Below are 12,688 nucleotides of genomic sequence, written 5' to 3'. Positions count from 1 at the left end.
GTCAGGCTTATCTCACCTACCATGTCTTCAAGATTTGTTACCATTAAATTACTTTTAAGGTAAATAAAATGTGAAATTTTAACCCTCCAGGTCATTATACATCTCTAGAGAATTACATTCCCAAATTCCGTATGATGTATGAAACACACTTTTGGAGGAGAGAACTGCATTTCGTGAGAAAAAAGGGGAGAGGTGAAAAAGGTAGACAAATCAAAATTTGAAGGACCCACAGGGAAGTAAACCTTTAGTTTCAGTAACAAGGAAGAGAGCAGCTTGCTTGATCTTGACTAGACCAAAGGATCTATTTGGGAAGATGTCATTAAGTATCAAATCAAAAGTTAAGAAAAACAGTCCTGCACAACACAATGCAAACACAATACTGTTTGATCCCAAGACAAGATGTTCCTTTTTGGCAAGAGATAGCAAAGACTACTAATAAAAAAGCTTTAGGGGCACCTGGCTGGCTCAGTCGGTGGGGCATGTGACTCTTCATCTCAGGGTTGTAGGTTTGAGCCCCATGTTGGGTGTGGAGGTTGCTTAAAAACAGAATCTTAAAAAAAAGGGGGGGGGGGCCTGGGTGGCTCAGTTGGTTAAGCGACTGCCTTCGGCTCAGGTCATGATCCTGGAGTCCTGGGATCGAGTCCCACATCGGGCTCCCTGCTCGGCGAGGCGCCTGCTTCTCCCTCTAACCCTCCCCCCTCTCATGTACTCTCTCTCTCTCATTCTCGCTCTCTCAAATAAATAAATAAATCTTTAAAAAAAAAAAGCTTTAAAAAGAAACATTGAAATAGAAGGATAAATTCCATTTCCCTCTGACTTCCATTTGAAAAGCTAGGAGATGGGAAAGGCAACATTTTAGTAAAACTGTATTTTTTTTATTATGTTAGTCACCATACAGTAAGTACATCATTAGTTTTTGATGTAGTGTTCCATGATTCATTGTTTGCGTATAACACCCAGTGCTCCATGCAATACATGCCCTCCTTAATACCCATCACCAGGCTAACCCATTCCCCCACCCGCCTCCGCTCTAAAACCCTGTTTGTTTCTCAGAGTTCATAGTCTCTCATGGTTCATCTCCCCCTCCAATTTCCCCCCCTTCATTTTTCCCTTCCTTCTCCTAATGTTCTCCATGCTATTCCTTATGTTCCATAAATAAGTGAAACCATATGATAACTGACTTTGTCTGCTTGACTTATGTAAAACTGTATTGATGAATTTATAATTAACATCAATCTTTCTCCAAACAATGCACTAAGAGGTTCATTCCGGAAAAAAATTCCTTGTTCTCTATTAGCAACATGAAGCAAGCATTTTAGCATACGTGCTGCCGAAGCGAGCACTTGAACCAAGCATTTAAAATGAGATTAACAGGGGCCCCTGGGTGGTGCAGTAGGTTAAGCATCTGACTCTTGGTTTTGGCTCAGGTTGTTATCTCATGGTGCTGAGACAGAGCCCCATGTGGGGCTCTGCAGTCAGGGCAGAGTCGGCTTGAGATTCTCTCTCCCCCTCTCCCTCTGCCCTGCCCACCCATGCATGCTCTCTAGCTCTCTAAAATAAATAAATAAATAAATCTTAAAAAATTAATAAAACGAGAATAATAAAGGAAACACAAATTTGGAAAGTATGCCCTACTAGTGAATTCCTTAAAATAGTAGAAATAAAAGTACTCAAAATAGGGGTGCCTGGCTGGCTCAGTCAGTAAAGCATGTGACTCTCAATCTTGGATTCGTGAGTTCAAGCCCCACACTGGACATACAGCTTATCTTAAAAAAAAAAAGTATCCTAAATATTAAATATTCTAAAAAAATAACAGCTGAAACTAAAACCTTTATAGAAATTAACTGAACTACCTCAAATTTATGTATTACTAGAGGATAAGTTACTGTAGTAATAATTTACAAGTGACTACTACTTTATATAATACCTATACATTTATCAAATTTATATATATAAGTAAGCATCAAAGCACCACAAGATTATTTCTACTTTGGAAACAAAACACAGAACAGTGACACTGGAAAAAAATAAAAACTTGGGCAAAACTTTACAACTTAAAAAGTAGAAATTTAATACAGAAAGAATCAAATTTCAAAGCAAATTTGCTTTCCAATACAACCATGAGTAAGGAAGAGCAAATTTAAGCTATAGGAATACCACTAAGTTGTAATTTTACAAGACATTTAGAGGGTCACAAGAAACAATTTAGTTCTTTTTTTTTTTTTTCCTCTTCCAACACTTTTTTTGTTTAAAGTAAGCTATACTCGGGGCACCTGGGTGGCTCAGCGGTTAAGTGACCGACTGGTCATTCCAACTCAGGTCATGATCTCATGAGTTGAGGGACAGAGCCCGTGTCAGGCTCAGTGCTCAGGGGAGAGTCTGACTGGCTCCGTGCTCAGCAGAGAGTCTGACTGAGGATTCTTTCTCTCCCTCTGCCTCTGCCCTTTCCCACGCATGCGCTGTCTCTCACACTCTCTCTAATAAATAAATCTTAAAGTAAGCTATATGGCCAACGTGGGGCTTGAACCAACAACCCGGAGATCAAGAGTAGCATGCTCTATCAACTGAGCCAGCCAGCACCCCCAGGTCACAAAAAACAGCTTAGAAAATAAGCCGGGGGTACCCAGGTGGCTCAGTCAGTTAAGCATCCACCTCTTGGTTTCGGCTCAGGTCATGATCTTGGGGTCCTGAGATCAAGCCCCACATGGGAGACTGCTCGAGATCCTCCCTCCCTCCGCCCCACCCCCCATTCGTGATCCCGCACTCATGCGCTCTCTCTCTCTCTCTCTAATAAATAAATAAATAAGTAAGTCTAGAAAGAAAGAGAAAAGCTGAATTATGAGTACAATACTGGGCAATTTTTTTTTTTAAAGTTTATTTATTTACTTAAGTAATCTCTACACCCAACATGGAGCTCCAACTCACAACCCCAAGATCAAGAGTCACATGCTCTTGCAACTGAGACAGCCAGGTACCCTAAGACTGGGCAATTTTAAAATGACTTGTCTATGTCATATCCTTCTATATGTAACAAACTCACAATATAGGAAAATAAACAGACACATCACCTTCATTTTTCTGTCAACCAACACCTTAAAGCCCTCATTTTCAGTGTTGAATGTTTACATGGTAACATGTAAACATGAGTGTTACCAAACTGTAAATGTTCTACTAATATTGCACCCCGTAAAGATTCTACACGTCCAAAAACTCATAAAATGTTTGCAATATAGGCGACAACATGCTAAATTAATTATAAAACTACCACAGCACTAAGATGAGGAACTTGTATTGGGATACAGAAGTTCAATATCAGAGATGCTAAGCAACCTTTATCTACATGAATGGATTCTACAAAATAGTTTAGTGTAGTCCTGGTTTAAATTGTCAGCTTCACCCAAAAGAAAAAGGACCATCTCGTTTGATTATTGGGAGAAAGCAGACAGTACTAATAACTACTTACAGTCAACATTCTAAGGGATTGACAACTAAGCATTAACTAAATGTGATCAAATTAAAATCATATGTTGCTTCTTATGCCAGTTTACAAAACAAAAACAAAAACATCATCACTCTAAAGTTGTCACCATTTAGTAATCTGAGATATTTTCATTGCAGCTGCAATGTTTTTGTTTGTTGCCTGGCATATGACTCACTCTCAGGTTCTCCCAAGACTGTTGGATTTTTGAGAATGCAGAAATCATAACTGGGGCATACTGTGTGGGAAGTGTCATGACAGTGAATGAATAAAAGGGGGAAAGAACTCATGATAAAAATTTTTTTTTAAGTTCTTATAAAAAGCAAGTCACTCACAAAAGGCAGATTTCTCTGCAGAATAGGAAAGGCTGTGAAGCCATCCCGGCTCTAAGAAGCCTTCCTTGATTCCCTTGGTTGGATTCTGTGCACGTCTTACTTCTTATACTATAACATACTTAACTGGTTTCCTTGTCTGGCTCCCCAACCAGACTGTAGGCAACTTGAGACCAAAAGGTGTCTTATCTTAGAATCATTAGTACCTACTTCCCAGCGTATATAGAGGGCCCTCAGTAGGGGGTTTTCATAAAACTGATCGTTGAATAATCAACCTTACATTTACCTGTTATTTTACAAAGGACTCTCACAAAACATTACCTCTTTTGACCCATATAACAATGTTGAAATAGAAAAGGCATTAATTAATCAGCTTCTGGTTTTGTAAAGAGTTGTTAATTCACTAAAACGACCTTGAAATCACAAAAGATAATCACTTATTTGTTCATCTTTGATATAACTTCTCCTTGGGACCTCAATGTTCTTGTAAAACCCAGCGGTTTTACTAGCATTTTCTGTGCCTGCTCTTCATAATAGGTAGGAATCACACACAGCTCTGAATCTTACAGGACTTTAACTACATAAAGCAGTGTGAAGGCTCTTTTAAGAAATCAGAGAGTAAGGAGCATCCTAAGCTATTTTTCCTGATCCTGTTCTTTTTGTGACTCTGAGAAAGTAAGGAATTGCAGAGGGCAAAATGCTAGAGAGTGAATGATGTCATGGATGTCATGAAGTTGCATCAATACCTGATGATGATTTAGCACAACAATGCAACACATTATGCCAAGAAGCATAATGTCAAACCATCAGGATGTTTTACTGCATTATTTCATGACTCGTAGCAAATTGAAATTTAAGGTGGCTCTCCAATTTTCTGTGAAGTTATTTGTTCAGGTTTACATCTTTATGAAAGGCACTAAGAAAATCTATAAATCTCTATGGGAAAAGCTTTAAGAAAAGGTCAAAGAATTAGCTATTATTAAACCAAGCAGTTGTCATTTTAACAATTAAAAGCTTTTTGAAGCAGACAAAACATCCGTTGGTCCATGTTGATTGAGTAATAGATTTATACTGGGTTTGTCAAAAGCAAACAGTTACAGGGTATAAAATGACAACACACAACAGAAAGGACACCCAATCAGATTATACACATGAATATGCTCAAAAGTTAGGAATGTGATACAGAGTCACTATTCACTGTAAAAGCTACAGACTGAATTTTAAATGTTCAACTCAAAATGATGGTATTTCTCCTCTAATTTCCTTCTCCCTTTAAACCCATGTCGTCATCATTGCAAGCACAAGGAAAACAAATTTAAGTTACAAAGATATTCGGTGTGTCCGCGCCAAAGCCATTGCCTCAACATTTCCCCCATAGCACAATTCCAACTGATTCCATCATTCTTCAAGGAAGACATCACAAGGCTTCAAACCGGCTTCCCAACGTGAGAAACGAAATCAAAACCTTCCAATTAGCAGTTGAACAACAAAAACTTATTCTCAAAAAGGAATAACAAGCATAGTAGAATGTCCTTGCCAGCAAGTGAGAACTGGTAAGGTGCCTAAATCTTCACCCAGAGCAATCAGAATCCCACCACAGAAAAGCCCAAAGACTTTGGCAATTAAGGAAAGCTTTTATTTTCCTAATAAAATTCGGGAGAATTAACACAAAAGCAATTAGCTATTCCGAATCTCAAAAACACAAAGGTTTTCAAACAAACGAAGACTTCATTAGCACCGAAGTTACTCTGCAGAGACTATCAAGATCTCAGAATCGGTTTTTCTCCGTTTACAAATTCGTTCCCACCCTCCACCGTTCCCTTTGCACAAACAATTCTCACAGCCACAACGTGGATTGCTGCCTCAATCAAGGAGACCCGCAGTTCCCACTTGGCCGGAGGAACACTCAAAAAGCTAAGCGGTAAGACAGACTGCTTGTGTTTTATTTTTTAAACCAATTCCAAAATCTTCCCCTTTGCAGCTACAGCTTCCCAGATGCTGGCCCCTCGCCGCAGCCCCAATTTTGGAAGGCACTGGACTCCGGCTCCTCAGCGCAAGACGTTAAAGATCCGGAGGCTGGGTGAAAGATAGATATCTGACACTCTGAGAGCCATCCCTGCCCTAGTCATACACCCTTTCGTGGACCTGGTGAGGGGATATGAACCGCCCTACTTGAGGAGAGGGGCCGGGTTCACTCCCATCCCAAGGGCTGGGTGGAAAGGGGCACTCCTCCTCCCTGCCTAACCCAGAGAGGCCGAGGATGACGACAGCAAGGCCCCCAGGCCAGCCGGCACCGACCCCCGGGCACGATGCGCGGCCTGCGCGGGGCCAGGGACGCCCCCTGCCCCCCGCGGGCCTGGGGCATAAAGGGCAGAAGGCGCCGGCTCCCCGCCGCGGCCCCAGGAGAGGGAGAAGCCTCACCTGGCCCAGCCCGCGCCACGCTCTCGGGTTCGCTCCGCTGGCGACGGCGATGAGGGAGCCGGGGACAGGGCCAGAGCAGAGGCGCTCCGCCTCAAGCGGCGCTTGCCGCACTGGGGCTCCTTACAGCTGGCGGGACCCAGTGCAGCCCGGAGCCGCCATCTTCCTCCACTCAAACGCCGCCGCCGCTGCTGCTGCTGCTCTGGTCGGGAGAAGACAGCGCGGAGTGCGCATGCGCCGGGGCCCAGCGCGGAGGACGCGCTCGCACATACGTCAGCGCGGCAGGCCCGCGCGAGGCGGCCTGGGGATGGCGCCATGTTGGGAAGGGACGTGGTCCCAGGCAGAGGTTCCCCAGAGGCTGGAACGCCGCCCCGGGCAGTGAAGCTGGAGTGGGGAAACGTCGCGCTTCTGCGCCCGCCTTCCTTGAGTCCCTAGAACCGACCTCAGGGCTGCACCCACCCTCCTTTGCACTTAGGCCTAGGGGCAACTGGGCAGTTTTCCCAATGGCTTGAGACTGTATAGAGCTAGGGCCAGGAATTAACTCTAACTCATTTGGACCCCCGGGGGCCTGATGAGCACAAGGGAGGGCTGTGGTGAATGGAAGTGCTCTTGGACGTCAACTGAAGAAGGGAAACTCAGTGCCTTGATTGTGCAATCGAAGCCTCCCTTAATGGAGGCAACCACTGTGTGACTTGTTACTAGCTCCATTTTTCAGATGAGGAAAACTGAGGCGCAGAGTATTATCAGTATATTTTCCCGAAGCCCACACATCTGAGGGGCAAGATGGGGGTGGGGGAGACAGGGCAGAATTTGGACTTAGGCGTATATGATTCCCAAGCTCCGGTACTTTACGGTATCACTATCACCAGGTGGCGGGGTCCAACAAAATACCCCTTTCAAGGGGGAAACCTGGTGTGTAGGTGAGAATCTCCATGGACTCATGAGTACAGCAAGTGGTCTAAGGAAATGCCGGAGATACAGAGCTCAAGGGCTTCGGTCTTCACCGTTTGCGCCTGAAACTGAAGCAATCTTCAGCTGCCAGCCCACCGTTCAGGAATAAAGGCGACCTTCTGGGGTATCTCTTGGGACATAGGTCTGGGTCAGAACCCAAGTCCCCTCTCAAGTTGGGAGGGCAAGGTGCTGTTGAGGAGACGTGGGTCAGCCTCACTCCAGAAAACACTGGATCTGTGGTCCTCAAACTTGAATAATGCAGAGGCCCCAGGGGATATACTCAGGGAATCCCAGTATGAGAAACTCTGATTTAAGAAACTCAAAGTCTTTCAGTTAGGAAATGTCACTATGAAAGAGAAACTTGACAACTGTAACTGGTAAAAGAAATATTAAAATCCTGGAACGCCTGGGTGGCTCAGTCGTTAGGCGTCTGCCTCCGGCTCAGGTCATGATCCCAGCGTCCTGGGATCAAGTCCCACATCGGGCTCCCTGCTCAGCGGGAAGCCTGCTTCTCCCTCGCCCACTCCCCCTGCTTGTGTTCCTGCTCTCTCTGTCTCTGTCAAATTAAAAAAAAGAAAAGAAAAGAAATATTAAAATCCTGTCATTAAAAACCCCAAACATAAAAATTGCCATAGAGCTTGTGACCAATCCCACCACCCACCAAAATACTCTATAGAGCTCAGTGTTAGAAACACTGGACCAACTATTAAGGCTTCCTTTTAAAAATGCAGGTTCCAGGGCCCACCTTAAGACCCCACCCACCCACCTCAGACTTTTTCTAAAACTTTCTAGGACTTCTGATGCTCAGGTTGGTTTGGAACTGCTGGATCATGTTAGAACAAGTTCAAATATAGAACCACTCCCCCACTCAATCTCCTAAGTCAAAGACAGCAGATAGTTCTGTTTTGTTCACTGCTATATCATCTAATATAGAGACTGGCACACAGTAGAGACTTACTAAATATGTGTTGAATAAGTGAACACATTGGGAATTTGACAACTAAGAGGGCATCTAGTCAACAAATATTTAGTGAGCACCTATATGTGCCAAACCATGTAATATGTATAGTAACATTTTTAAATAAAACTAACAAAGCCCCGTGCCCTCGTAGACGTCCCCTAGAGTTACTGGGAGAGACAGACAATAAACAAGTAAATAAGCCAATATAAAATTATTAATTGTGATAAGCATGACAGTATTATTATTAAAGCAAAATCTTTAATAATAATCATAGCTGATGTTTATTGTGTGCCCTTATTATGTGTCAAACTGCTAAGTAGGTGCCATTATTGTGCTTATTTTGCAGATGATGAAACTGAGGAGGGACGCCCGACTGGCTCAGCTGGTGGAGCATGTGACTCTTGATCTCCAGGTTGTGAGTTTGAGCCTCATGTTGGGTGTAGAGATCACTTAAAAATAAAAAAAAATTTTTTAAGATTTTATTTATTTATTTGACAGAGAGAGACACAGCGAGAGAGGGAACACAAGCAGGGGGAGTGGGAGAGGGAGAAGCAGGCTTCCCGCAGAGTGGGGAGCCTGATGTGGGGCTTGATCCCAGAACCCTGGGATCGTGACCCGAGCAGAAGGCAAACACTTAACGACTGAGCCACCCCGGCGCCCCAAAAATAAAATCTTAAAAAAAGGGCAAAAGGAACTGAGGCACATGGGGATTAACTAGCTCAACCCAGGATCACAGGCAAAGGTTTGAACCCAGGTGGTTTTGCTTCAAAGACTTTGTTATTATTATTAATTTTGTTCATTATTTTTTCCAACTTTTTTATTGTGATAAAATAGACATAAAAAACAAACAACATTTACTATCTTACCCTTTTGAAGTAGCATTCATTGCTATTAAGTACATTCATATTGTTGTGCAACCATCACCAACATCCATCTCTAGAACTTTTTTTTTTAAAGATTTTATTTATTTATTTGACAGAGAGAGACACAGCGAGAGAGGGAACACAAGCAGGGGGAGTGGGAGAGGGAGAAGCAGGCTTCCCGCGGAGCAGGGAGCCTGATGTGGGGCTCAATCCCAGGACCCTGGGATCATGACCTGAGCCGAAGGCAGAAGCTTAACGACTGAGCCACGCAAACTACAGTTCAACATACAATATTATATTGGTTTCAGGTGAATGATATAATGATTCAACATTTATATACATTTCAAAGTGATCACCACAGACATATCTACCAAGTGTTACCACATAAGGTTGTTACATATTATTAACTATATTCCCCATGGTGTACATTGTACACAGCGAGTACATGATCCCATTGTACATAGCTGTCTTTTTTATTTTATTCATTTATTTATTATATATTTATATTTATATATTTATTATTTATTTATATATTTATTTTTATTTTATGACTGGAAGTTTGTACTTTTCATCTCCTTCCCCTATTTCACCCATTCTCCCACCTCCTCCCTCTGGCAACCACCACATTGTTCTCTGTATCTATCAGTCTGTTTCTGTTCTGTTTTGTTTGTTCATTTGTTTCAGGTTTGGTTTTTTTTTCCTTTAAGTTTAGTTATTTATTTTTTAAAGTAATCTCTACACCCAATGTGGGGCTTGAACTCACAACCCTGAGATCAAGAGTTGCATGCTCTACTGACTGAGCCAGTCAAGCACCCCTGTTTTGTTTTTTAGTTGCCATATATAAGTTAAATCATACAGAATTTGTTTTTTCTCTGATTTATTTCATTTAGCATAATACCCTGTAGGTCCATCATGTTGTCACAGAGGGCAAGATTTAATTCTTTTTTATGGCTGAGTGATATTCCATTGTATAAATATATCACATCTTCTTTATCCATTCATCCATCAATGGGCACTTAGATTGTTTCCATATCCTAGCTATTGTAAATAATGCTGCAATAAATATAGAGATGCATATATCTTTTTGAATTAGTGTTTTTGTTTTCTTCGAGTAAATACCCAGAAGTAGAATTGCTGGATGTTATGGTAGTTCTATTTTTGATTTTCTGAGGAATGTCCATACTGTTTTCCACAGTGGCTGCACCCATTTACATCCCCACCAATAGTGCACAAGGATTCCCTTTTCTCTACTTCCTTGCCAACACTTGTTTTTTCTTGTGTTTTTGATAATAGCCATTTTCACATGTGTGAGGTGATATCTCTTTGTGGTTTTGATTTTCATTTCCCTGATGATGAGTGATGATGAGCACCAAAACCTATGGTATTAATCTCTATGCAATGTTCCTTCTGACAAACAGGAGGAGATAAGATTGAGGCCAGTTTATATATGATCTGAAATATCATCAGGAAAACTGGATATTACCTTCTAGGTCATGGAGATTTGGGGACAGGGAGGATATATGATGAAAATAGTATTTTAGAGGGGCGGCTGGGTGGCTCAGTCAGTTAAGCATCTGCCTTCGGCTCAGGTCATGATCCCAGGGTCCTGGGATAGAGCCCCACGTTGGGCTCCCTGCTCAGCGTGAGCCTGCTTCTCCCTCTCCTCCCCGCTTGTGCTCTCTCTTGCTATCTCTGTCACTATCTGTCTCTCTCTCAAATAAATAAACAAAATCTTTATTTTTTAAAAAAGATTTTATTTATTTATTTGACAGAGAGAGACAGCAAGAGAGGGAACACAAGCAGGGGAAGTGGGAGAGGGAGAAGCAGGCTTCCTGCGGAGCAGGGAGCCCGACAAAAGATGAGGCTTGGGATGAGATGGGCGGCAGTCACCTCTCTATAAGTGTAAAAGAAAAGTTAGTTTTCCTCCAGAGTCTATTCCAATAATCAATTAGTGAAGTTCATTTCTTATGTATATGCTCATGTAGAATAAGTAAGCTATTAACATAGAACAACATTCAAAAGGTACAAAAGGACACATAAAAATTACGTCCATCCTACCAGTCCCCCAGCAACCTCTCTCCTCCATCGAAGTGACGCATTACAAGGAACCATTACAAGTTCCTTATATCTTTCCAGAGAGGCATACACAAAAACACACATACACATATGGGGTACCTGCCTGGCTCATTCGGAAGAGCATGCAACTCTTGATCTCTGGGTTGTGAGCTTGAGCCCCACATTGGGGGTAGAGATTACTTAAATTAAAAAAACAAAAAACAAACAACAAAAAACAAAAAAACCAACCCACATACACATTAAAATAAATAAACCTACAGATATCAGCAAACTATACATGTTGCTCTTTACCTTGCTGCTTTTATTATTATTATTATTATTATTATTTAACTATAATTCTCTGAGGTCATTCGATGTCAGCATGTTTAGGACCATCAAAATTTTGTTAACAAATTGCATTCTAAAGTACCATGTATCTTTTAAACAAATGCTCTAGAGATGGACGTTTGTCTCTACTGTTTTGTGACTATAAACAAAGTAGCAAAGAATATCTTTGTACTTTTGTTATTTGCATATGGGCAAATGTATCTACAGGAAAATTTCCTAGAAATGCAATTGCTGGGTCAAAAGGCATGTACCCTTTAAACATTGGTAAGTTTGCTCGCTTTTTCTTTCTTTCTTTCTTTTCTTTCTTCCTTCCTTCCTTTCTTTCCTCCTTTGCCATTTATTTCTTAACACAACTGCCTACATAGCCTCAGCTTGTGCATTAGATGGAATGTTTTCTTTTCTTTTCTTTTTTTTTTAAAGATTTTATTTATTTATTTGACAGAGAGAGACATAGCGAGAGAGGGAACACAAGCAGGGGGAGTGGGAGAGGGAGAAAGCAGGCTCCCCGCAGAGCAGGGAGCCCGATGTGGGACTCGATCCCAGGACCCTGGGATCATGACCTGAGCCGAAGGAAGTCGCTTAACCAACTGAGCCACCCAGGCGCCCTAGATGGAATGTTTTCTCACTGTGGGTTTTGCTCTTTTTTTTGGCGGGGGGGAGGGAGAGGGAGAGAGAGAATCCCAAGCAGGCTCCAGGCTCACCAGCAGAGTCCGATGCAGGGCTCAATCTCACAACCCTGAGATCATGACCTGCGTTGAAATCAAGAGTCAGATGCTTAACTGACTGAGCCACCCAGGTGCCCCTGGGCTTTGCTCTTAATTCCTATCACATCTCAGTGTTTTATGTGGTGTATCAAATGTGCCTGCAGTTCTGAATGCAAGTCCCAAACATGAGTGGTGTATCAAACGTATTTCACAGGAAAGAGAAACTCATGTTTTAGGATATCCGTTAATATATATATATGTGCCCCTACTTCAACTTTTGGGGCTTTCCCCCAGTGGAAGAAAACCACCACCACTTCCTCAATTTTATTTATTTATTTTTTTAAAGATTTATTTATTTATTTATTTATTTGACAGAGAGAGACACAGCAAGAGAGGGAACACAAGCAGGGGGAGTGCGAGAGGGAGAAGCAGGCTTCCCGTGGAGCAGGGAGCCCAATGCGGAGCTCAGTCCCAGGGCCCCGGGATCACGACCTGAGCTGAAGGCAGACACTTAACGACTGAGCCACCCAGGTGCCCCCACTTCCTCAATTTTAGAGCTTATTTGGCCCCATCTCTTC

At 42.4% G+C, this 12,688-nt stretch overlaps 1 protein-coding gene across 1 annotated transcript in view; it reads right to left on the bottom strand.

Annotated features, from left to right (window-relative positions):
- The window catches only part of FBXO42 (F-box protein 42), a 104,540-nt gene extending 98,101 nt beyond the window's left edge, over positions 1–6,439 (bottom strand). The window contains exon 1 of the mRNA XM_036067019.2: positions 6,232–6,439. The gene's annotated coding sequence lies outside the window, so the exon portion shown is untranslated. The remainder of the gene's footprint in view (positions 1–6,231) is intronic.
- Positions 6,440–12,688: the final 6,249 nt, after the last annotated feature.

The sequence above is a fragment of the Halichoerus grypus genome, chromosome 5, assembly GCF_964656455.1.
Source record: "Halichoerus grypus chromosome 5, mHalGry1.hap1.1, whole genome shotgun sequence".
In the NCBI taxonomy this organism is placed as follows: Eukaryota; Metazoa; Chordata; class Mammalia; order Carnivora; family Phocidae; genus Halichoerus; species Halichoerus grypus.
This window is presented reverse-complemented; position numbering and strand designations above follow the sequence as displayed.